Source organism: Eriocheir sinensis, chromosome 39 (assembly GCF_024679095.1).
Source record: "Eriocheir sinensis breed Jianghai 21 chromosome 39, ASM2467909v1, whole genome shotgun sequence".
NCBI classification, from domain to species: Eukaryota; Metazoa; Arthropoda; class Malacostraca; order Decapoda; family Varunidae; genus Eriocheir; species Eriocheir sinensis.
The window spans coordinates 16,886,073-16,909,659 of record NC_066547.1 but is presented as its reverse complement, the minus strand read 5'-3'; the positions used below and the strand labels follow the sequence as shown (position 1 = coordinate 16,909,659).

Genomic DNA, 23,587 nt, shown 5'->3' with positions numbered 1-23,587 from the left:
AGGAGAAGGAAAGAGATCACAGCAGGAGGTACGGATATTAGAAGAATGCAACAATAAAATAATGATAAAAGATAATTGCAGAACAAGTAGTAGGAAAATAAAGAAAAATAAGAATAGAGGCATGAGGAGAAGGAAAAAAAGGAGAAGAGGGTAATTGCAGAAGAGATTGGCCTAGCGCGTAACAACTATTGCAGAAGAGAGAATAAGCAAATGAAGAGAAATATTAAAATAGAAATGAATATAGAAGGAGGAGCAAGAAAAGGAGAAGAGATCGCGCCTGTGGACGTCATGACAGAGGAAATAATGGAAAAAAATAAAGATAAATTAAAACAAAAAAATGAGAAGAGAGGAAGGAAGAGGAGTAGGAGAAGCAGAAGAGATCGTCCCGGTGAAGGTCACAGCAGAGGAAATAATACGAAATGAAGAGAAAATTAAAAAAAGAAGAGAAAAGGACAAGGAAAATTAAAGCAAATAAAAATAAAAGCGAAAATTGAAATAAAAAGAAGGAAAAAGGAGAAAAAGTAGGGGAAGCAGAGGAAATAATAGGAAATGAAGAGAAAACAAAAAAAAGAAAAGAAAAGGACTAGGAAAATAAAAAAATAAGCAAGAATCGAAATAAAAATAAGGAAAAAGGAGGAGAAATAGAAATCATGCTAGTGAGGGAAATAATATATAATACAAGAAATAACAATAGAAAAATGCAGACAAATAAAAAAATAAAAAAATACATGTAAGAATTTTAGGAAAAGGAGGAGACGGCGAGTCCGAAGAGGTCGCGTCGCCGAGGTAATTGCAGTGTCGGTATAAATGTGCTTCGTCCGCTCTCGACTCCGGTTACCATTTGTATTCTCTTTATGGGCGCAATTAGGCGACGCAATAATGGCCATGTTATAGAATATTCGTCCTTGCTTGCCGCGCGCTGGGTCACGGCGGCTAATGAGCTTCGTTTCGGCTCCATAATTGAATATTGTTTTGTGTTGCTGCGATTCTGAACCTCCCTCTGACGATCCGACTCTCTCCCTCTCTCTCTCTCTGTCTCTGTCTGTGTGTGTCTCTCTCTCTCTCTCTCTCTCTCTCTCTCTCTCTCTCTCTGTCTCTGTCTGTGTGTGTGTGTGTGTGCGTGTGTGTGTGTGTTCGATGGCTAAATGCTCTTAAAACTTAATGGATATATAATTTTCTTCCTCCTCCTCTTTTCCTTTTTTGCTCTTCCTCCTCCTCCTCTTCTTCTTTCTGCACTTTCTCATTTTCTCTCTCTTTTGCCTTCCAGCTCTCTCTCTCTCCCTCTTTTGTCTAACTGGCTAGAATGGTCTGAATATCTATCTATTTATCTCTTTTTATCTATCTACCTGTCTATCTATCAATTATCTGTAGTTCTACCTGTCTATCTATTAACCACTCCCCTTTATATTTAGTCTATTACGATTGCAGCAAAACTATCTATCTTTAATCATGTCTAAGTCATCTTCAGAATCACTTGCTTTTCGTGTATTTTCATTATCAAACGCCTATTACTTATCTTGCTCGTCGTTTAGCTCTAACATCTACCAAACACACCTTTACTCTCGCTCAAGTCAAACAGGATTCCACACACCGCATCACTTCATTTGTTTTTCCTCTAAATCACATTCAGAATCACTCGCTTTACCTATGCTGTTATTATCGAGCGCTTATGACTTAACTTACCCATCCTAAGGCTCTTACATATACTCGCTTTAGTACAACATCTCTTTCTTCTATCGTTCCCCAAACCACATTCAGCGTCACTGGCTCGCTTGGCATCGCGTGTTTTCATTACCAAGCGCCGGCGGTGGACTAGTTTGTTGGGCTCGCGGTGCCGTCCTGGAGGCTGCACGGCGTCCTCGGCACAACACAGCGGCGCATTAAGCCGGCCCAAGCGGATTCTGATGCATAAATCCTCTTCAAGACGCTTTATTCCGCGCCGCAACTGACCACTCAATTCCCCGGGCTGAGAGAGGCTGGCGAAGTGACGGATGACTGACTGACTGGCTGGTTTAGAAGGGATGGGAGTAGGAGGAGAGGGAAAATGGGGAAGGAAGGAAGCAAGGACGTATAAAAGGAAGGAATAGAGAGAGAGTAGAAGGCTGAAGGCTGGGCTTTGAAAGGGAGAAGAAGGAGAGTGGAAGATAAGGATAGAGAAACGATAGAAGAGAGAAAAGTACATGTGGAGAAGAGAAAGGAATGGAAAGAAGATGAAGAAAAGGAAAATGGAGGATGGTAATGATTGAAAAGGGAAGCAAGGAGATACGAAGAACGGGAAATAAAGAAGCGTTAAAAGAAATTATACGAGAGAAAGAAAAGAATGAGGATGATTAGGAAGAAAAGGAGAGGAAAGTAGAATAAGACAGAAAAGGGAAGAGGAATAAATGGGGAATTGAGAGAGAGAGAGAGAGAGAGAGAGAGAGAGAGAGAGAGAGAGAGAGAGAGAGAGAGAGAGAGAGAGAGAGAGAGAGAGAGAGAGAGAGAGAGAGAGAGAGAGAGAGAGAGAGAAACTTGTTCGATACGTAAACGCTTCCTTTCCAATACTTAACGAAAACATAATTAAACTCCTCCTCCTCCTCCTCCTCCTCCTCCTCCTCTTCTTCTTCTTCCTCCTCCGTATATATTACCTTAATAGCTTTATTTAGGCGCACACACACACACACACACACACACACACACACACACACACACACACACACACACACACACACACACACACAGAGAGAGAGAGAGAGAGAGAGAGAGAGAGAGAGAGAGAGAGAGAGAGAGAGAGAGAGAGAGAGAGAGAGAGAGAGAGAGAGAGAGAGCAATTTCTGTTATTATTTGCTCAGAAAACATCATTATTCTTCCTTTAATGGCTTGGGGGAAACTTTTATTCATTTTTTTTATTTATTATTATTTTATTTTTCTTCATTATACATTTTTATTTTATTTTAATTATTCATGCAGCTTTTACCTCTTGTTTTTTTTCTTTACACACACACACACACACACACACACACACACACACACACACACACACACACACACACACACACACACACACACACACACACACACACACACACACACACACACACACACACACAGCAATAAGTATGTAAAAAAAAAAAAAAAAACTCTTTAATACCGTTCTTTTTAACTAATTCATCCGAGTAATTGATGTCACTGATAAATTGATAGATAGATAGATAGAAAGATAGATTGATTGATAAGTAGATTAAGAGATAGATATTATTCTCTCTCTCTCTCTCTCTCTCTCTCTCTCTCTCTCTCTCTCTCTCTCATTTCTTGAATCTTTTGACTGACTCCTTGGTCTGACGAGACTGAACCGCTGATATATTTATGAGAGAGAGAGAGAGAGAGAGAGAGAGAGAGAGAGAGAGAGAGAGAGAGAGAGAGAGAGAGAGAGAGAGACGAAGGTAAAGTAGATGAATGTAGAGCTTCTTTTTTTTTATTTCACCTCTCCTCCTCCTCCTCCTCTTCTTTTTCTTCCTCCTCCTCTTCTTTTTCTTCCTCCTCCTCCTTCTCCTCCTCCTTCCCGTCACTCCTGCTCCACGTGGCTAATCCCAAGTCGCCCCCAAATATTGGAATTCACTCCCTTCGTGTAAACTTAATGCGATCGATGGAATTACCGCGGCGGATAGTTTTGTGGCTCCTCTGTTTTATTAATTTGCGGGAAGTAACGTGTGTGTGTGCGTGTGGGTGGGTGGGTATGGGTGTGGGTGTGGGTGTGGGTGTGGGTGTGGGGGTGGGTGGGGGTGGTGGAGAGAGGAGGAGTTTCTTTGTTTTTTTCTTTATTTAATAGTTTGTGTGTTTGTGTGTTTGTTAATATGTGTTTTTTGTGTATATTTTTCGGGTCCTGTTTTTTTTCTTCTGTTTTGTTCTCTGAAACCATTATGCGTTTTTTTTTTTATATACATCTAAAACATTCATTAATTTCTCTCCATCTATCTATCTTCCTTTTTCTCTCTCATAACAGTATTGCTTCGTAAATTACACTATCTATCTATCGTATTTTCTCTCTTTTTTTACTTTCTTCTTCCTTCCTTTCTTCCTTCCTTTCTTTCTTACTTTCCTTCTTTACTGTTCTTCCTTTTCTCACACCTCTTTCTTCTCCTCCTTCCCTCCTTTATTCTCTCCTTCCCTTCCAACATTGCATAGTAACGTAATTCAAGCAGTCAGTCAGCTTAACGTGCGGTGTGCTAATAACATTCTTCGTTCGCTTAGTCGTCAGAATGAGAGAGCGATTATCCGGTCCGTAGTCAGCTGTGTTAGAATGACGATACTTGCTAACTCTCTCATGCTAATACTAAATTCCCAAGTCGTCAGAATGAGAGAGAAAAGTCATCGTGTCCGTAGTCAGCTGTGTAAGAATGCCTACACTTCCCTACCCTCTCACACTAACACTAAACCCCAAAGGCAAAGGTTAGGAAAGTGTAAATGTGAGTCAGTCAGCTTGTTACGTGACTTTCTAATCATGCCATTGGGTCACTTAACACCAAACTCCACCGCTGAAGTTGAACAGTTAACTACAAATGCGACGCGTGGAGTTAACAATACCCGTGTTTAGCGCCCTGTAACATCTTATATCGGCGTTAGCGAGGGCGAGGCGAGACAGGAGGAAGAAGAAGAAGAGGAGGAGGTGCAGCGGTCTAATGATACTGTTCAGGTCCCTTCCATGCCGCGGACTAAATGAAGGAGAAGTCAGCGTGTAGGCGTGACAGACAGGCGGTGATTCATGACTATTGTTAGGGACGTGTAATTATGTACCCCTCACGCAGGTATCAGTTCGCCGGGGAAAGAGAGAAAGGAGTGTTTGTAGTAGAGGTAGTGTTGTAGATCTCCAAGGTGATGGCTGGGTGGTTGTCCGGCGGTTGAGACATTCTGGGCAAGCATGCGAGCGTTATGTCCGTGGTTTGGGGTCTGTGTTCGTATGTGTGTTAGTGTAATGATAGAGTCTTTAGCGTGTGTGGAATGTGTTTTGTGTGGCCCTAGTGTTTGTGTTCATATTTAGAAGAAAAGGGAATGGCTAAAAAAGACTAGATACGGACGAGCTGGCGGGTGTGACGTCTATTCTATCGTGTTAGTGTGTGTGTGTGTGTGTGTGTGTGTGTGTGTGTGTGTGTGTGTGTGTGTGTTCGTGTACGTGGTTTAGTCTCTGGTGTGTGTGAAATATGTCTTAGAAAGTCTCAAGTCTTGTGAACCTCTAAGGCAGGATATCAGTAGGCAAGAGAAGTGCTGCCGACTGCCCTGGCCTGGATTCGAACCCAGCCCCGCAGATTCGTAGTTATACACATTAACCACTACACCACGGGGACGCGTATAAATGAGAAAGACCAGCCAGTGTTTAGTTAAGGAGGTCACGCAGTACGTCCTCCTGAGCTGAGTTTAAGTACAAGGAAGATGAAAGAGGAGACATTCTCGGTATACCAGATAAAGTTCAGTCGGTATTTAGCTACAGAGAGCAAAGGAAAGGTAAAGAAATATGACAGCATCGGTTTAGCAGAGAAAGATCAGCCAGTGTTTAGCTATACAGGTCACGCAGTAGGTCCTCCTTAGCTGAGTTTAAGTACAAGGAAAATGAAAAAGGAGACAGGCTTGGTATACCAGATAAAGTTCAGCCGGTATTTAGCTACAGAGAGCAAAGGAAAGGTAAAGAAATATGACAGCATCGGTTTAGCAGAGAAAGATCAGCCAGTGTTTAGCTATACAGGTCACGCAGTAGGTCCTCCTTAGCTGAGTTTAAGTACAAGGAAGATGAAAAAGGAGACAGGCTCGGTATACCAGATAAAGGTCAGTCGGTATTTAGTTACAGAGAGCAAAGGAAGGGCAAAGAAATATAACAGTATCGGTTTAGCAGAGAAAGATCAGCCAGTGTTTAGCTATAGGGGTCACGCAGTACGTCCTCCTGAGCTGAGTTTAAGTATAAGGAAGATGAAAGAGGAGACATTCTCGGTATACCAGATAAAGGTCAGTCGGTATTTAGCTACAGAGAGCAAAGGAAAGGTAAAGAAATATGACAGCATCGGTTTAGCAGAGAAAGATCAGCCAGTGTTTAGCTATAGGGGTCACGCAGTACGTCCTCCTGAGCTGAGTTTAAGTACAAGGAAGATGAAAGAGGAGACAGGCTCGGTATTCCAGATAAAGGTCAATCGGTATTTAGCTACAGAGAGCAAAGGAAGGGCAAAGAAATATGACAGTATCGGTTTAGCAGAGAAAGATCAGCCAGCGTTTAGCTATACAGGTCTCAATACGTTTCACCTCTTAGTTGAATCTAAAGTCGAAGGCGCGAAAAGAAGCCAGCCTCGGTATAGCAGATAAAGTTCAGGCGGTATGTAGCTGCAGAGGCGGCGATGCATTCATTATTCCTCCTGACTTATTTAAATTATTAGGGAGGTGAAAAAAGAGGACAGCCTTGGTACAGGTGGTAAAAGTCGGCCGGTATTTACTTGCACAGGCGTCGTGATACAATATTCCGCCTGGGTCAGTTCTAAAAGCAGCTGGTAGGAGGAGGAGGAGGAGGAGGAGAGAGCAGAAACAAGAAAAGAGAGAAAACAAAAACTATTCCAGCGCTTACCAACCCAAAACAAAGGGCGAAAGTTTTTTTGAAAGTGCTGGTCGACTCTGGCATTAGTGAGGGGGACAGACGGACGGGTGTATGAGTAAAGAAAGAAGGAGAAAAAACAAAAAAACAAAAAAAATCAGAGGGTGATCCTTCCAAAGTTTTACCAACATGAAAGGGCGAGACTCTGAAGTGATGGCTGACTCTTGCATTAGTAAGAAGGACAGGCGGTGGGTGTGAGAGGGAAGGAAAACGAAGAATGACGCAGAAGCCAAAATAAATAAAGAAAATTGGAGGGAGACTTTCAGAGTGTACCAGAAGTAAAGGAAAAAGATGAGAGAATGAAAACTGGTTAAATCTTGCATTAGTAAAAAAGGACCGATGGCGTGTATAAGGGTGAAGGAAAACATAGAAAGATGAAAAAGAGAAAATAAAAACAAAGAAATGCGAGGGAGACTTTCAGAAAATACCAACAAGTTAAGAAAATGAGTGAAAACTGGGCGACTCTTGCATTAGTAAAATGGACTGACAGCACGGATGAGAGGGAAGGGAACCGATGGAAGATGAAAAAAGCAAATAATATAGACAAAGAAATGCGAGGAAGACTTTCAGAATATTCCAACAAAATCAAAATAAGATGAGAGAATGAAAACTGGCTTACTCTTGCATTACTAAAACGAAATGACAGCATGCATGAGAGAGAGAGAAAGGATTACGTCGGAAGCTGCAAAAGCGAAAATCAACAGAGAAAACTGTGAAGGGAGAGACTCACAACACACCACCACCTCTTGAAAAATAAAAGTAAGAAAAAAAAGATGACAGAGTGAGTACCGGGCGACTCTTGCACAGGCGGACAGGCGGCGGATTACAGTGAGAAGGCCGCCCAACCCTTGCATTACTGACGTCGGCAAAACAAGGAGGGAGTGACAAGAGACGTTTACATACAATATTATCCCAAAAAGTGCGATTGGAAGGTTGGGGAGTTGGGTTGCCTTGTGGATTAGTAACATTCATTTTGTTATTATTATTGTTATTGTTGTTTTTATATTTTAGTAGTAGTAGTAGTAGTAGTAGTAGTAGTAGTAGTAGTGGTGGTAGTAGTAGTACTACTACTACTACTACTACTACTACTACTACTACTACTACTACTACTACTACAACAACCACCACCACCACCACCACCATCAACAACAACAACAACAACAACAATGAAACCTCGTGTAAATGGTTTGACGTAACTCATCACGAAGGACTCGATTGCTTATAAAACATAGATAAACAAAGGCAGATAAAAAAATAACTATCTATTCTCTCTCGTGTAATTGGAATTGTGAACAGAAATAGACTTTTAAATCCCTTGAGGTCAATTCCTTCCCACGACATGGCGGAAATAGAAGAAGTAGGAGTAGCATTAGTAGTAGTAGTAGTAGTAGTAGTAGTAGTAGTAGTAGTAGGAGGAGGAGGAGGAGGAGGAGGAGAAGGAAGAGGAGGAGGAGGAGGAGGAAGAGGAGGAGGATGGCTGGAGGAGGAGGAGAAAGGGAGAGGGAAGGAAGGAAAGGGAAGGAAGGAAAGGGAAAGAGAGAGAGAGAGAGAGAGAGAGAGAGAGAGAGAGAGAGAGAGAGAGAGAGAGAGAGAGAGAGAGAGAGAGAGAGAGGTGGTGGTGGTGGTTGCCCTTTCTAAAGCCATTAATAAAACCTCACCACTATTATCACCACCACCACCACCACCACATCACCTCCTCCGGGTCGCAATGGGTCACTCTTATCTACGCCAGAGGTCAGGTCACGGTGGGGGGGGGAGGCGGGCAGGGGGGGAGGGGGGGAGGGTGTAAGTGAGGGGGAGACTCGTAAATATTTCTGTGCATCGTCTGTCTCTCTTAACATGACCATCTTTCTCGCTTAACCTCATAAACAGTACCGGAGGAAGATGAGGAGGAGGAGGAGGAGGAGGAGGAGGAGGAGGAGGAGGAGGAGGAGGAGGAGGAGGGTATACTTAAAAGAGAGAGAAGACAGCAAGAAATAGAAGAAAAGAACGAGAGTGCAAGAGGAAAGGAGAAAAAAAAAGATCGGTGAGAAGATAAAGAAAAAGGAAAATGGAAAAAGATAAATTAGAGGAAAAAAATATAAGAGGAGGAGGAGAAGAAGAAAGAGGAAGAGGAAAAGAGGAGTTAGTGATGTGGGATAAAGGTGTTCTCATAGGATCAATGGTACCAAACATATTAGATTAAGGCAAATATATTAACTTAGTGAATATTAAGTTAGCACCGTCAGGAAATAAATAGACATAAATACGTTAATATATGAATGAGTAAATACAAAAAAGAAATATAATGATAAATAGATAGATTGTTAAGGAGGAAGATTAAAGGAAAAGTAAGAGAATAAAGGTAGAGGAAAGAATGCAATGAATGTGTATATGAAGGAAATTAAAAGAGAAAGTGTATAAACGAAACCAGTGAAAAGTGAAAGAAATTTATAAGTGAAAGAAAAACTGAATGAAAGAGAAGATGAAGGAAATAATGGAAGCAACGAGACCAGAGAAAAAAATATTATCATAAGCTCAGGAAAAAAGAAAATTGAAACCGGAGCAGAAAAAATATATTAAGTGAAACAATTTAATTCAAAGAAAATAAAGAAAGAGAGAAAGAAAGGACGAAAGAATAAAATTAACGGCCAATATAAATTCAAAAGAAAAATAAAGAAAATTCCAAAAGGTTAAAAAAAAGAATAAGAGAAAACAAATTAAAAAAAGAAAACAAAAGAGAGAAAAGAAAAAGAAAAGGTCAACATTGCAAAAAAAGTTAAAGAAAGAAAGACAAATAAAAAAAGAAAATAATTAAAAAAAAGAAGAAAAAAAGACTCAAAGAAACTTAATCAAACGTGTCCAGTCTTGTTTCTTTTGTTGTTTGTGTGTTAGTTCGTTCGTCTGTTTGTTTTTATTTCTCACCGGGAAAAGAACTTTTAATTCGTCACGGACCAAGACAAACAGACGGAGGAGGAGGAGGAGGAGGAGGAGGAGACAATGGAAAGTTAGGAGGAGGAGGAAGAGGAGGAGGAGGAGCAGGAGGAGGAAAAAAAGGAAAGTTAGGAGGAGGAGGAGGAAGAGGAGGAGGAGGAGGAGGGGAAGGAGGACGAAGCGGAGGAGTTACCTAGAGGAGGAGGAGGAGGAGGAGGAGGAGGAGAAGGAGATGAATTAGGAGAAGAGAGAGGATAGGAGAGAAAAGGAAGAAGAGGAGGATAAGCAAAGAGAGAAGAAGGGAGAGAAGGAGGGAAAGAGGGAAGAGAAGGAGGAGAAAGAAGAGGAGGAGGAGCAAGACGAGGAGAAAGAGGAAGAGGAGGAAGACGAAAAAAAATATATATTAGTAAACATTGCCGAGCGCGTTTTCTACTCGTATCAAACATGTCTTCACTACTATAAGCATATCTACCTCTCCCCCCCTTCTCTCTCTCTCTCTCAAAGGTCGGGGTTGTCGTCCTCAAACGTCAAGTGGAAATCTTATCTATGAATTTATTTGAGTGAGGACGACGAGGGGAAGCATTCAAGAGGAGGAAGAGGAGGAGGAGGAAGAGGGGGAGGAGGAGGAGGAGGAGGAGGAGGAGGAGGAGGAGGATAGTTGGCTCTCATTCACCTTTCACCTTATTCTCCATCCCACTTTGTGTCTCTCTCTCTCTCTCTCTCTCTCTCTCGTATATTTCCTCCCTTTCTCCCTCCCTTTTTGCACGATACATTCCACTCTCCCTCCTCCTCTCCCCCCCTCCCCCCCCCCCCCGGTAATTACATAATGGCATCAGCCTTTCAATTACCATATCATGAATAGTAATTTATTTTTTTCACTTATCCGGATAATGACGCTGAATACGGTTTAGTTACGTGTATTGTTTTTGTTTTATGGAGTGGCTGGGTGGTTTATTACGCTTGTTTATTTGTTTTATTTATTGCCTTGTTTGTTTTCTTTATTGTTATTGTTATTATCATTATTATTATTATTGTTATCGTCATTATTACCGGCTTTCGTGTTTCCCTTCCTTTTTTCCTAATCTTTTTCTCTTCTTCGTTTTTTCCTCCTCTTTCTCTCCCTTCTTACTCCTCCGTTTTTCTTCTCCTCCTTCCTTCTTTTTCCTCATAATCTTCTTTTCGTTTTTCCTCCTATTTCTCTCCTTTCTTTCTCCTCCTTTTTTCTCCTCCTCCTTCCTTCTTTCTCCTCCTAATCTTCTTTCCGTTTTTTCCTTCTCTTTCTCTCCCCTCTTTCTCCTCCTTTTTTTCTCCTCCTTCCTTCTTTCTCCTTCTAATCTTCTCCTCCTGTTCGTTTTTTCCTCTTCTTTCTCTTCCTTCTTTCTCCTCCTCCGTTTTTCTTCTCCTCCTTCCTAATCTTCGTTTCGTTCTTTTCCTCATCTTTCTCTTCTTTCTTTCTCCTCCTTTTATCTCCTCCTCCTTCCTTCTTTCTCCTCCTAATCTTCTTCTCTTCGTTTTTTGCTCCTCTTTCTCTCCTTTCTTTCTCCTCTTTTTTTTCTCCTCCTTCCTTCATTCTATCCTAATCTTTTTCTCCCGTTCCTTTTTTCCTCTTCTTTCTCTCCCTTCTTTCTCCTCCTCCTTCCTTCTTTCTCATCCTAATCTTCTTCTTCTCCTCTTCGTTTTTTCGTCTTCTTTCTCTCCTTTCTTTATCCTTCTCCTTTTTTCTCCTCCTCCTTCCTTCTTTCTCCTCCTCTTTCTTTCTCCTCCTTTTCCTCCTCATTATTATTATTAGAATTCGTGTTCTCTTTTCTCTTTCTTTCTTTCGTTCGTTGCCGTTTTCGTAGTCTTTCTCCTCTTCCTTTTCTTCTTAAATTTTTCTTCTTCTTTCTTTTTTTTCTTCTTCTTCCTCCTTCTCTTCATCATCATCATCATCATCTTTATTTTATTTTACCAACACCTTCATATATTAAAATCACCACCACCACCACCACCACCACCACCATCATCATCATCACCACCATCCCTAGTAATCCCTTTCACTATAATAATAATGAAGGTGGAGGGGGGGGTGGAGGGAAAGGCTGTGTGTCTGTGTGTGTGTGTGTGTGTGTGTTTGTGTGTGTGTGTGTGTGTGTGTGTGTGTGTGTGTGTGTGTGTGTGTGTGTGTGTGTGTGTGTGTGTGTGTCTGTTCATTCTCAGGAAAGTTTAATCTGCGCCTCAAGGGACAGACACACACACACACACACACAAACCCACATAAACCCACCATACGAGTTCTGTTATATACGTAAATCCATTTCCAACGTGGTGTTTTTTTTGTATATATATATATATATATATATATATATATATATATATATATATATATATATATATATATATATATATATATATATATATATATATATATATGGGCAGGAGATATTTTCTTATACATGTTTGGTTGAAGGTGATAGCTAACTCAGCGTTATATATCTTCTTGAGTAAGTTCTCTTTGTTTCTTAAGAGTGTCTTGTTCTCTTTTGATAAGACTGAGATGACATCTCCATATGGTGTCATCGTTGTCGCCAGATCGCGATTTCGGGTCCTTGACCCTTCTTCAGTGGCAGGATCTCTCTCTCTCTCTCTCTCTCTCTCTCTCTCTCTCTCTCTCTCTCTCTCACAACATTAACGCTACGTAGTCTGCTTCATCAATGAGCACAATGCTACCACTACAATAACAACAATAACAACGATGATAATAATTATAATAATAATAATAATAATAATAATAATAATAATAATAATAATAATAATAATAATAATAATAATAATAACAATAATAATAATAATAATAATAATAAAAACCGTAGTAATAATAATAGTAATACCAATAATAGCATAAGCCATCTCTCTCTCTATATATAACAACACATCATTACAAATTTGCTCACTATCGACGGACAGAGAAACAACAAGAACAACAGCGTCGCCTCGCCATGATTTCCCGTGCCGCGTGAACACAGTAATGACGCAGACACTCGCGACCCGTAATGGAGCGGCGGCGGCGAGTCCCTGTAATTCATTTGATGGCGAAAGATTTGGTATTTATAGGCTGATGCAACGCCCAACACTGCCCGCGCGAGGGAGAGAGAGGGAGGGAGCGAGTGGTGGATGGGTAGGGAATGGAGGCGAGATGGGGAAGGAAGGGGGGTGGGAAAGGGGGACGAGGTGGAAAGGGGGGGGGGGGAAGGGTGGGGAGGAGAGGGATGGAGGAGGGGAAAGGAAAAGAAAGGGAGAACGAGGAAAGATCGGTGGAGGGGTGGAAGAGGAAAGAAGAGAGAGAAGGTATAGGAAGAGGGAGGATCGACCAGCAGAGAGGAAGGAAGGGAGACCAGGGGAGAGAAGAGAGGAGGAGGAGGAGGAGGAGGAGGAGGAGGAGAAGTGTTTGGTAGAATAGGAAGAAATAGGAAAGATGGGAGGGAAAGAAAATGGATGGGAGGAAAGATTATATGCCTTATTTAGCTTCCATAATGGTCTCACTACTACCGATACAATGTGCCTAGAAGGGGATCAGATCGTCTTTGTGAGGCGCCTAAGAGGGTCTGAGAGGTTAAGGAGATTCTAGGGAGTTGCGGAGTCTTGGCATTTCTCGATGACAATTTACCTTTCCTTTCTTCCTCCTCCTCCTCCTCCTCCTCCTCCTCCTCCTCCTCCTCCTCCTCAGTCCCCCCTCGAGAGCTCCAACCAGGACAGGGATGATAAAGAATGAAAGGGATTTCTCATAGTTTATTCTCTCTCTCTCTCTCTCTCTCTCTCTCTCTCCCGATGGTAAAGAAAAATAAAGTTAGAGAAAAATAAAAGAATAAAACTATATATATGAAGAGAATCACTAAATACATATGTTCAAATTAATCCGTAATAACAGCGCTGAATAAACTCTAAAGAACACTAAATCAATCCTATCTATCTATCTATCTATCTATCGATGTAAATACTGCAAATCCTAAATACAACATCATTACTCTCTTTATTAATCCTTCTCTATTGCAGGCTAATCCACTTCTGGTGGGAAAAAGCATTATGGAAGAGTGTATTTCAGGTTAGCGCGCGCATGATTCAGTGGTCGCGAATTCCATGTTAGCGAATTCGCGGACTCGGGGTTAGCGAATGCGGCGGTGGGCGGGTGGTTTTTATTTCTTCCTCAGTTTAGTATGGAAAAGATTGAGGGTACGTATAGGTGGTGTGTGTGTGTGTGTGTGTGTGTGTGTGTGTGTGTGTGTGTGTGTGTGTGTTTGTGTGTATGTGTGTGAGTGAATAGAGAGAGAAAACAAAGAAAAGAAAAAAAAGGAGGGAGAGCAAGTAACAAAATAAAAAATAGTGACTGACATATAGAAAAGAGAGAAATTACGTATACAAAGCTTGGATAGATGGATAGATTGATTGACAAATACATATATAGATAGATAGATAGAGGTAGATAGAGCTACCTTACCAGTATCAATGGAAGGCAATTTCTAATAGTGTTAGAGATCAGAATAAACTCTTAAACCTAATCCCTTGACTCTTCTGACATCGCCGACTCCTCCTCCTTTGCCTTTTTATTTCGCGTTTGTCATTTTTTCATCTTCGTCTTCTTCGTTTTCTTCATCTTTTTCGTATTCTTCGCTTATTTCTTCTTCGCCTTCGTCGGTAACCTCACTGCCTCACCCTCGCCTTCACTGTCTTCGTTGCCTTCGCTCCTCTTCCTTGGCTGTCCCCGCCGATCACTCTCTCTCGCCTCCTCCGCCACCAGCCGCTTCCACGCCGCCTCTCCCGCCGCTGCCGCCCTTGCCATCCCTGTTCCCTCCTCGCCGGCGTCCCGCTCGGCTGGTGCTTTTATCGCTTCTCGCCTTTGTTGTGCTCGGCGTGCGCGGCATCAAAGCGTTCGGGGATTAGCGCCAAGCCAGTTTTCTTGTCACTTTCACAAATGCTTAATCTTCTAATTGATTGCCTCTCCTTTTTGCCCCACGTATGAGAGCGCTTTGTATATCTGCGTGAGTGTGTGTGTGTGTGTGTGTGTGTGTGTGTGTGTGTGTGTGTGCGCGTGTGGGTGTGTGCGTGTGTGTGTGTGTGTGTGCATCGAGGGAGGGATTTTCTTCAATTTTTCAATAATCAAAACTAATTGGACGCGGCCTGTAAATGGCTGTCGCGCGTCACACAAAAAAGCCGGGCCGCCGAGAGACTCCCAGCGCCACGTTATATAAATTCACCGTGATGAATGTGCGGCGGCGGCGGCGGAGGCTGGAGGGGACAGCGGGAAGGGACGGCGGCGGGAGCTGGCTGTGACTGACGGGGGCGGCGGCTGAAGGGGACGGCAGGAGATGGCTGTAACGGTGGCCGGAGGGGACGACGGGAAAGGGTGACGGCGGGACATGGCTGTGACTGACTATGGAGGCGGCTAGAAAAGGGCAGTGGGAAAGAGCGGCGAGAGATGGCTATGACGGCGATTGCGACAAGAGAGGGTGGCGGGAAGGGCAGCTAGAGTGGGCGGTGACTGGAGATGGCTGTAGGAGGAGGTGTTGGTGGGTTAAGGGGTGGTGAGAAAGGACAGAGGCAAAGAGCGGTGGCGGGGGATACCTGCGACTGGCTGTGGCGGTAGGACAAGGTAAACCGGCAGCCACGAGTCTGTCTTAGCAGTGAAAACACGGCTGGTCGTTGGTGGAGCGGTGTTACCCTATCCCCGAGTGTGTCCGGGCAAACGACCCCACTTTGTCCGACGAGCTGACTTGGGGATGGCTTTAAGAGGGGGAGGGAAGGGAGTAAGGGGGGAAGAGAAGGGATTGAGAGAACGTACTGAGGGGGTGAGGGGAGGTACCGGAGGCATAGGAGGTGTGAGAGAGTGAAGGTGAAGGAATGGAGGGAGGAAGATTGAGTGAAAGAAAGGAAGGTATGGGTTGAGAGAGAAAGGGGAGAAGACAAAGAGGAAGAGAGAGAAATAGAGACACACAGAGAGAGAGAGAGAGAGAGAGAGAGAGAGAGAGAGAGAGAGAGAGAGAGAGAGAGAGAGAGAGAGAGAGAGAGAGAGAGAGAGAGAGACGTACAGTGTGAGGGTCATATTTCGTTATTTATTCCGCGCACACTGGCCAGTAATAATCCGTCGGGGGCTTAGTGTGACCCGCTATCAAGGGACGCAGTGCTGTGCTCATGGCGGCGGCGGCATGGGGGAGTGGGGGGGGACGGCGGTGGCGATGGTGGTGGTGGTTTTGATTGACTAACTGACTTAATGACTGACTAACTGACCCATTGACTGACTAACTAAATGAATGACCTGCTTACTGATCAACTGGCTGATTTACTGACTTCCTGACTGACTGACTGACTGACTGAACTACTGAATGTCCCTCTTACTAACTGACTGGAAGGGAGGTAGAATTAGTGCATAGAGATTAAATCTAAAAGGAAAAGAATGAGAAACTGGATGAGAGAGAGAATTGTGCAAGTGTATATAAGAGAGAGAGAGAGAGAGAGAGAGAGAGAGAGAGAGAGAGAGAGAGGGAGAGGGAGAGAGGGAGAGGGAAAGCGACAGAAACAGAGAAAACAAAAGAAAAAAGAGAAAACGCAAAAAACAAAAGAAAAAGAGAAAAATGACGTGAAAATAAATAAAAGGAAGAGAAGGAGATGGCGAGGAGAGGCTGGGATGGAAAGAACGAAGAGGAGGAGAGAACGAAGGAAGGGAGGAAAGGGGAGAGATGGGAAGGGAGGGAAAGGAGGGAGAGAAGGGAGGGAAAAACGCAATCTGCATGAGTTAGCGGCACTTGTAGATGGCGACTGTGGTTCCTCGACTGCATTAAGGAGGGGGGGGGGGGGGAGGTAAGGAGGGAGAGGGGAGGGAGGGAGAGAAATGATAGCGTAGAGAGGAAGGAAAGAGGAGGGAGGCGTGGAGGCTGGAGGAGCAGGGGGAGGGAAGGAGAGAGAGAGAGAGAGAGAGAGAGAGAGAGAGAGAGAGAGAGAGAGAGAGAGAGAGAGAGAGAGAGAGAAATATAGAAACAGGTGGCAAAGAAAGAGAGGAAAGAGAGAAAAGGGAAAGAAACAGTGGAGAGAGGAAAGAAGAGGAAAAATACATTGAAGGAAGGAGAGAAAAAAAGAGAAGAGGTAGAGAGAGAGAAATGATAATGAGATTCGAATGAGGAGAGAGAAAGAGAAAGAAAAAAAGAAAGAGAGAAAGAGAAAGAAACGCACATCAATTCTTTCATCAATAACCTTTTCCCATTTATCTTTTTTTCTTCTTTTGTCTTCCCACGAGGTTGTCAGGTCAGGTCAGGTCAGGTGACGACATAATTGCCTCACGCCGTTTAGCGTTACCATAGGGACAGATTGCACATCTTCTCTCTCTCTCTCTCTCTCTCTCTCTCTCTCTCTCCTTGTTTTCTTCTTTCTCTTCTTCTTTTCTTTCTTTTTTCTCTTTCTTTCTTTCCTTCTCTCAAAAAATGGTAATAGTTAAGGAGTAGAAGGGAGGAAGTAGATAAAGAAGGTAGAAAGGAAGGAGAGGAAAAAAGGAGGGAGAGGAAGAAAGGAGGAAGGGAAGGAAGGAAGGAGGGAGGAAAGGAAGAAAGGAGGGAGAGGAATTATTATCAGAAAGAGTGGAAATAGAACGGAAGGAAGGAAGGAGAGAAGAAGTGAAAGAGAGGAGTAGAAGAGAGGAGGGAAGGAAGGAAAGGAGGGAGGGAAGGAGGGAAAGGAGGGAGGGAAGGAGGAAAGAAGGGGAATTACCATGAGAATGAAGGGAAAGTGGCGGAACAGACCTCTCCTCCTCCTCCTCCTCCTCCTCCTCCTCTTCCTTTTCCTCTTTCTCCTTTGTGCCTCTGAAGTGGTCATGTGCGTGTGTATGTGTGTGGGTGGGACCTACTCACACACACACACGTACATACACGCGCGCGCAAACACACACACACACACACATACACACTATTGCTAGTACTACTACTATTACTACTACTACTACTACTCTCTCTCTCTCTCTCTCCGCACCAACTTATCTGAACTAACACACTTACTTTTTCTCTCACACATTCCTCATCAGTTTTACACTTTTTTTTTTAACCACGAAAGTCTCAGGAGACAACTCAATCTAACATGAATTCAAGGTCTTTCGCGCTAGTGTGTCTCGCGTCGGTAACTTGGCAAAAAACTGTTAGGGGGATTAGATCGTTTATAGACAAGATTAGATACCACACAAAACCTCAACAAACGTTTCAATCTCGCTTTGGTCATTTGTTTATGTTTTTTCTATATTGGTCAAAGGAGAGAGAGAGAGAGAGAGAGAGAGAGAGAGAGAAGCCTTCACTTTTAAACTATTCTCTTTCTAATCTCTCCTTCGTCTTTCATACCTCTTTGTTGCATTTACCTCTCTCTTCTCTCTCTCTCTCTCTCTCTCTCTCTCTCTCTCTCTTGTTATTATTATTCCTTTTACTGTCTCCCTGTCATCTCCTTCCATTGTGTTATTTATCTAAGAGAGGCAAGAGGAGGAGGAGGAGGAGGAGGAAGAGGAGGAGGAGGAGGAGGAGGAGGAGGTTTAACTGTATATTCTTCTCCTTAATCCGTCTGTTCTTCATTTCTCAACTTCTTTCATCTTTCATCTCTCTTCCTATTCTTCTTCTTCTTCTCCCTCATTGTTTATCTAGAGCAAGAGGAAGAGGAGGAGGAAGAGGAAGAGGAGGATGTGTAAATCTATATTCTTCTTCTTAATCCTTCTATATTTCATTTGTCTCTTTCTTTCATCTTTCCTCTTTCATCATTCCTCCCTTGTTCCTCTTCCTCTTCCATTGTCTCCTCCCACTCTACGTCTATCTAGGTCAGACAGAAGAGGAAGATGAAGGAAAGAAGGAAAGAAGGAAGGAAGAGGAGGAGGAGGAGGAGGAGGAGGAGGAGGAGAGTTAACTTTATGTTATTAATTTTTAATCTCTGTCTCTCTCTCTCTCTCTCTCTCTCTCTCTCTCTCTCTCTCTCTCTCTCGGTTCTTACTTCCTTCTTGTAGTTGTTGTTATTATTGTTGTTGTTGTTGTTGTTGTCCTGGAAACAGACAATTCCTTTTTTTTATTTTTTTTTTATTCATATTGTATTTTTTCTTCTTTTCGTCTTCGGTGGCGCTGCTTGTTTTGTAATCCTTGTTGCTGTATCTTCCTTTTCATCATTTCATTTCTCTCTGTTCATTATTCATCACTTTCTTGTACTTTTTTTCCTTTCTTAATTTCCGTACTGTTTGTGTGGCAGTAATATCGTCAAGATGTGTGTGTGTGTGTGTGTGTGTGTGTGTGTGTGTGTGTGTGTGTGCGTGTGTGTGTGTGTGTGTCACCTCATAAAGTCAAGCGTTGGCGTGCAAGTGATATTGTTACACACGTGAAGTGGCATTGCAGGGAGTTAGTTATGTTGGCACTCCCTCACTCCCTTCCTTCTACTGCCACCCCTTGCAAGGCACTGAGGCAATCCCAAGGCACTGACTCCGTTGGCACTCAGAGGTACTACTAGACATCTAACCTAACCAAACCTAATGTAACTTTATTTAATTTTTTATATACCGTTTTCTGCCACTTCTAAGATACTGACACAACTCCCAAGGCACCAATTATCTCCTAAGGCACTGGTTCACTCCCTAGGCACTCACAGGTACTTCTTGGGATCCTTACCTAATATAATCTAACCTCACGTGACGTTTACCATACAATCTTTTATGCGTATACTGTTTTCTGCCGTTTCTAAGGCACTGAGGCACTCCCGAGGCACTCATTCAATTCGTTGGGACTCACAGAGACTTATTGGGACCCTAACCTAATCCTCACCTATCTTAACCTCATGTATCTCTAACTATACAACTTTCTTTATACTTCTCTCTGCCCAAAGGTACTCCTATAGGGACTTGCTCACTCCATAGGTACTTACTAACTCTTCTAGGCACCTCGATGTAGCTTCCCGCATTGTAACTTTATCTATACAACATTTTTCATACATTTTTCTTTTACTTTTTATACTTGCATCATTTTTCCTTCTCCTGCCTCTCCCCTAACGGCAAGATTTAAAGCCCCTTCACGCCCTTCACTCCTCCCCCTCTCCCCCTTTTTACCCTTCCAGTCAGATTTAACCCCAACCCCCTTACCTCCCTATTCACCCTCCACCGCCCTCAGCACCGCACGATTATTTCCTGTGGTTTCTTCGGCTGCACGCCTCGTCTCATCCGTCTCACGTTGGCCACTTCTTCTGCCGAGCCTTTGATGTGTTGTGTGTTTCTTCTGTGTCCGGCAGCACTGTGTTGGGATTATGTGAATGTTTGCTTACTCAATCCCACCGCTGCTACCAGTGTATGATAAAGGTGGTGGTGGTGGTGGTGGTAGTAGTAGTAGTAGTAGTAGTAGTAGTAGTAGTAGTAGTAGTAGTAGTAATAATAATAATAATAATAATGATAATGATAATGATAACAGTAGTAGTAATAATATTTAATGATAATACCAAAGCTGAGGGATTATGGAAATGTGTGTTAAGTATTCATTTCTTTCTTTCCGCAGGCTCGGTGATGGAAATACAACAACAACAACAACAACAACAACAACAACAACAACAACAATAACAGCGCAATCTCACCTAGACTAACGATTGTGAAGAAAAAAAAGAAAAATAGATAGATAGGTAGAAAAAGAGAGAGAGAGAGAGAGAGAGAGAGAGAGAGAGAGAGAGAGAGAGAGAGAGAGAGAGAGAGAGAGAGAGAGAGAAGTGAATCACAAATGAAAACATAACCTTGCTAAAACACCAAGAAAAATAGAACGAGGCAGACAAAAAAAAAAAGAGAAAAAGAAAGTAATCCGGAATTTTTAACGAAAGAGAAAAAAATATGAAAAGACGAAGAGAGAGAAAAAAAAGTGAATAAGATAAATGAAAGAAAATAAAACGAAGAAGAAAAAATCTATAAAAAACACGTAAAACTAAAAACAGAGAGAAAAGTGTGTGGGAAACCTGCTTGGGACGGAACATTTAAATCTCGGAAAATTCAGACTTGCGCGGGAAAGGAAAAAAACAGAGAAAATAAAACAAAGCGAGAAGATAAAACAGTGTAAGCAGATTACTTGAGAGAGAGAGAGAGAGAGAGAGAGAGAATGTGAGAGACGCTGAATAAAAAAAAAGTTACAGAAATTTTAAGAAAGTGAGACAGAAAAAAGTGATAAAGAAAGACTAAGGAAGAAAAAAAGGCTGACGGAAAAAAAACAGAAAAAAATAAAGAAATAGGAAAGAAAAATAAGAATAAAAACACTAAACAGAGACATAAGAAGAAGAGGAAAAAGAAGAAGAAAAGGAAGAGGAAAAAAAGAAGAGGAGAAGAAAAAAGAAACACACACACACACACACACACACACACACACACACACACACACACACACACACACACACACACACACACACACACAGCCGTCACCATGTCCAAGTCTGTGGTCGTCTGTGCCATCTTCACCTCCCTCTGTCTCACCCTCGGCTTTCACTCAGGTAAGTACAAGATCTAATTAATAAGTAACACCTGTATTTTCTTACCTGTACTGACACTTGGCTTTAAATTTATCTCACTTTCCCTTTCCTTCCTTTATCTTCTTCTTGGTCATTGCTATTTGTCTTCCACTCCTTTCTTTTTTTCCTTTTTTCTTCTCCTTTCTGCTTCTGTCTTCTTTCTTAATATCTCACGACCCTCTTTCTTCCTTTCTTTTTCTTCCTGGTCCTTGTATCTTGTCTTCCCTTTCTCTTCTTTCATCCTCCTTCTCTTTTTCTTCTCCATACGTCTCCTGTCTTCTTTAATCATTTTTTTCCCCTTCTCCTTCCAGTAATTTCCATTCCCCTCTTTCGTACCTTCAAATAGTCATCTCTCTTTTTCTCATCTTCATTCTTGTTCTCCTTCTTTGTGTGATTCCTTAAATTCCTCTTTGCATTTCTTCATTTTCTTCTTTTTATCTTCCTTTGTGTTCTGTTCTGATTCCTTGTACGCGTTCTCAAATAACTTCTTTAACTGCTCATTGTCCTCCTCCTCCTCTTCTTGTTTCTCTTTCTCTCTCTCTTTCTCTTTCCCTACTCATCCATTTCTCTTTTTTATGAACTTTTTCAATCAGTTTCTTCATCATTTTCTTCTTTTTTTCTTGTCTTGTTTTATTTATTTTTTCTTCGTACGCGTTCTCAAATTTCTCCTCCTTGGCTGTTCACTCTCCTCCTTCTCTCTCTCCTTCTTTCTCTCCTTCTCTTTCTCTTTATCTCATCCATCCATTCCCCCTTTTTATATATTTTTTCCACCACCTCGTTCGTCCCTTCCATTACACCTTTCCCTCCTCTAATTAATTAACACCTGTCGCCTGCCTCTCCTCTTACCTGTCTTCTTCCTCTCCTTTGAACCTTTTATTTTTGTTTGTTGAAGCGTCACTGTTGTTGTGTGATTTCTTTTTTTTATGTATTTTTCTCTTACGTCTGTCGTGTGAGAGTCGTGTGTGCGTGGGGAGGAAGAGGGAGCGTGTACGTGAGTTTGTGTATATGTGTGCGTGTGTGCATCTCTCTCTCTCTCTCTCTCCCTCTCAGCTAATAAGGATCACCTGACACACTGCAATTAAGTCTATCTCTCCTGCCCTCACCTTTAGTGTTCCCCTCGCCTTACCTTACCTTACCGAGCCGTGAAGGGGAAACTAAAGAGAGATGGAGAGATTGATAGATAGACATAGAGCCACAGATAGGTAGATAGAAAGATAGATAGGTAGGTAGACAGAGAGGTAATGAGACTAGAATTAAGGAAGATTGAAAAGAAAAAAAAGTTGAGGAGGAGGAATGAATGAAGTAGAAGTTAGCATGCGGTGTGGAAAGCAAGCAATAGGAATGGAAGAAAAATGAATAAAAAGGGAATGGGAAAGAGAGAAAGAGGTAGGAATAGGTTAGAAGGAAGAAGACGGAAGAGAGAGAGAGAGAGAGAGAGAGAGAGAGAGAGAGAGAGAGAGAGAGAGAGAGAGAGAGAGAGAGAGAGAGAGAGAGAGAGAGAGAGAGAGAGAGAGAGAGAGAGAGAGAGAGAGAGAGAGAAAGGATGCTGAGACAAAAAAAATTGGAGGGGTAGGAAAGATAAGGAAAAGGAGGAGGAGGGAGGAAGAGGAAGGTAAAGACAGGGAAAGAAAGGAAAGGATAGGAAAGGATGGGAGAGGGAAGCAATCAGATAAAGGAAAGGGAAAGAAAGGGAGAAGGGGTAAGAAGGATGGGGAAAGAAAGAAGGGGAGGAAGAGGAAACTAGTGAAGGGAGGGAGGGTACAAGATTGAAAAGGGGGGTGAGGAGAAGAAGGGAAAAAGCAAAATTGAACAGGGGATGATAGGAAGAAGAGAAGGGGCGGGAAAGGTAAGGAGATAGAGAAGGATAGGAAGGACACTGGAGAGGAGGAGGAGGAGGAGGAGGAGGAGGAGGGTAAAAAAACGGGAAAAGACAGAAAGATTAATAAAGATAGAAGAGAGAAGGAGAGGAAAAAAGAACACAGGAAGAGCACGAATGGTAGGGTAAGAGGAGGGTAGGATAGAAAGAATGGGAAGGGCGGGAGAAAGGAGGAGGAGCAGGAGGAGGAGGGGAAAGATAAAGATAGGGAAGGGAAAGGAGGGGAAAGCAAGCAGAGAGAGAAAGGCAGGAACGTCTCAAGTTGGCCGTCAAGAAGTTGTAATTTCCTTCAATTATTGGGATGAGCTGAACGAGTGTTTGTGTGTGATTGCCGAGGGAGCGAGGGAGAGAGAGAGAGAGAGAGAGAGAGAGAGAGAGAGAGAGAGAGAGAGAGAGAGAGAGAGAGAGAGTGAGAGTGAGAGTGAAAGTGAGCGAGAGACTGCATTGGCATTTCCTTGTGTGTGTGTGTGTGTGTGTGTGTGTGTGTGTGTGTGTCTGTGTGTGTGTGTGTCTGTGTAACTCCAAACAACTCTCTCTCTCTCTCTCTCTCTCTCTCTCTCTCTCTCTCTCTCTATCGCGAGAGATAGAGAGAGAGAGAGAGAGAGGGAGAGAGCGAGAGAGAGAGCGGGAGAGAGAGAGAGAGAGAGAGAGAGAGAGAGAGAGAGAGCATTTAAAGACTCCATGATTCT

General features: G+C 42.6%; 1 protein-coding gene across 6 annotated transcripts in view; it reads left to right on the top strand.

Annotated features, from left to right (window-relative positions):
- LOC127009107 (natural resistance-associated macrophage protein 2-like) overlaps positions 1-20,323 on the top strand; it is a 100,047-nt gene extending 79,724 nt beyond the window's left edge. For all 6 annotated transcript variants that reach the window (XR_007761604.1, XR_007761606.1, XR_007761603.1 and 3 more), the window contains one exon: positions 20,035-20,323. The gene's annotated coding sequence lies outside the window, so the exon portion shown is untranslated. The remainder of the gene's footprint in view (positions 1-20,034) is intronic.
- Positions 20,324-23,587: the final 3,264 nt, after the last annotated feature.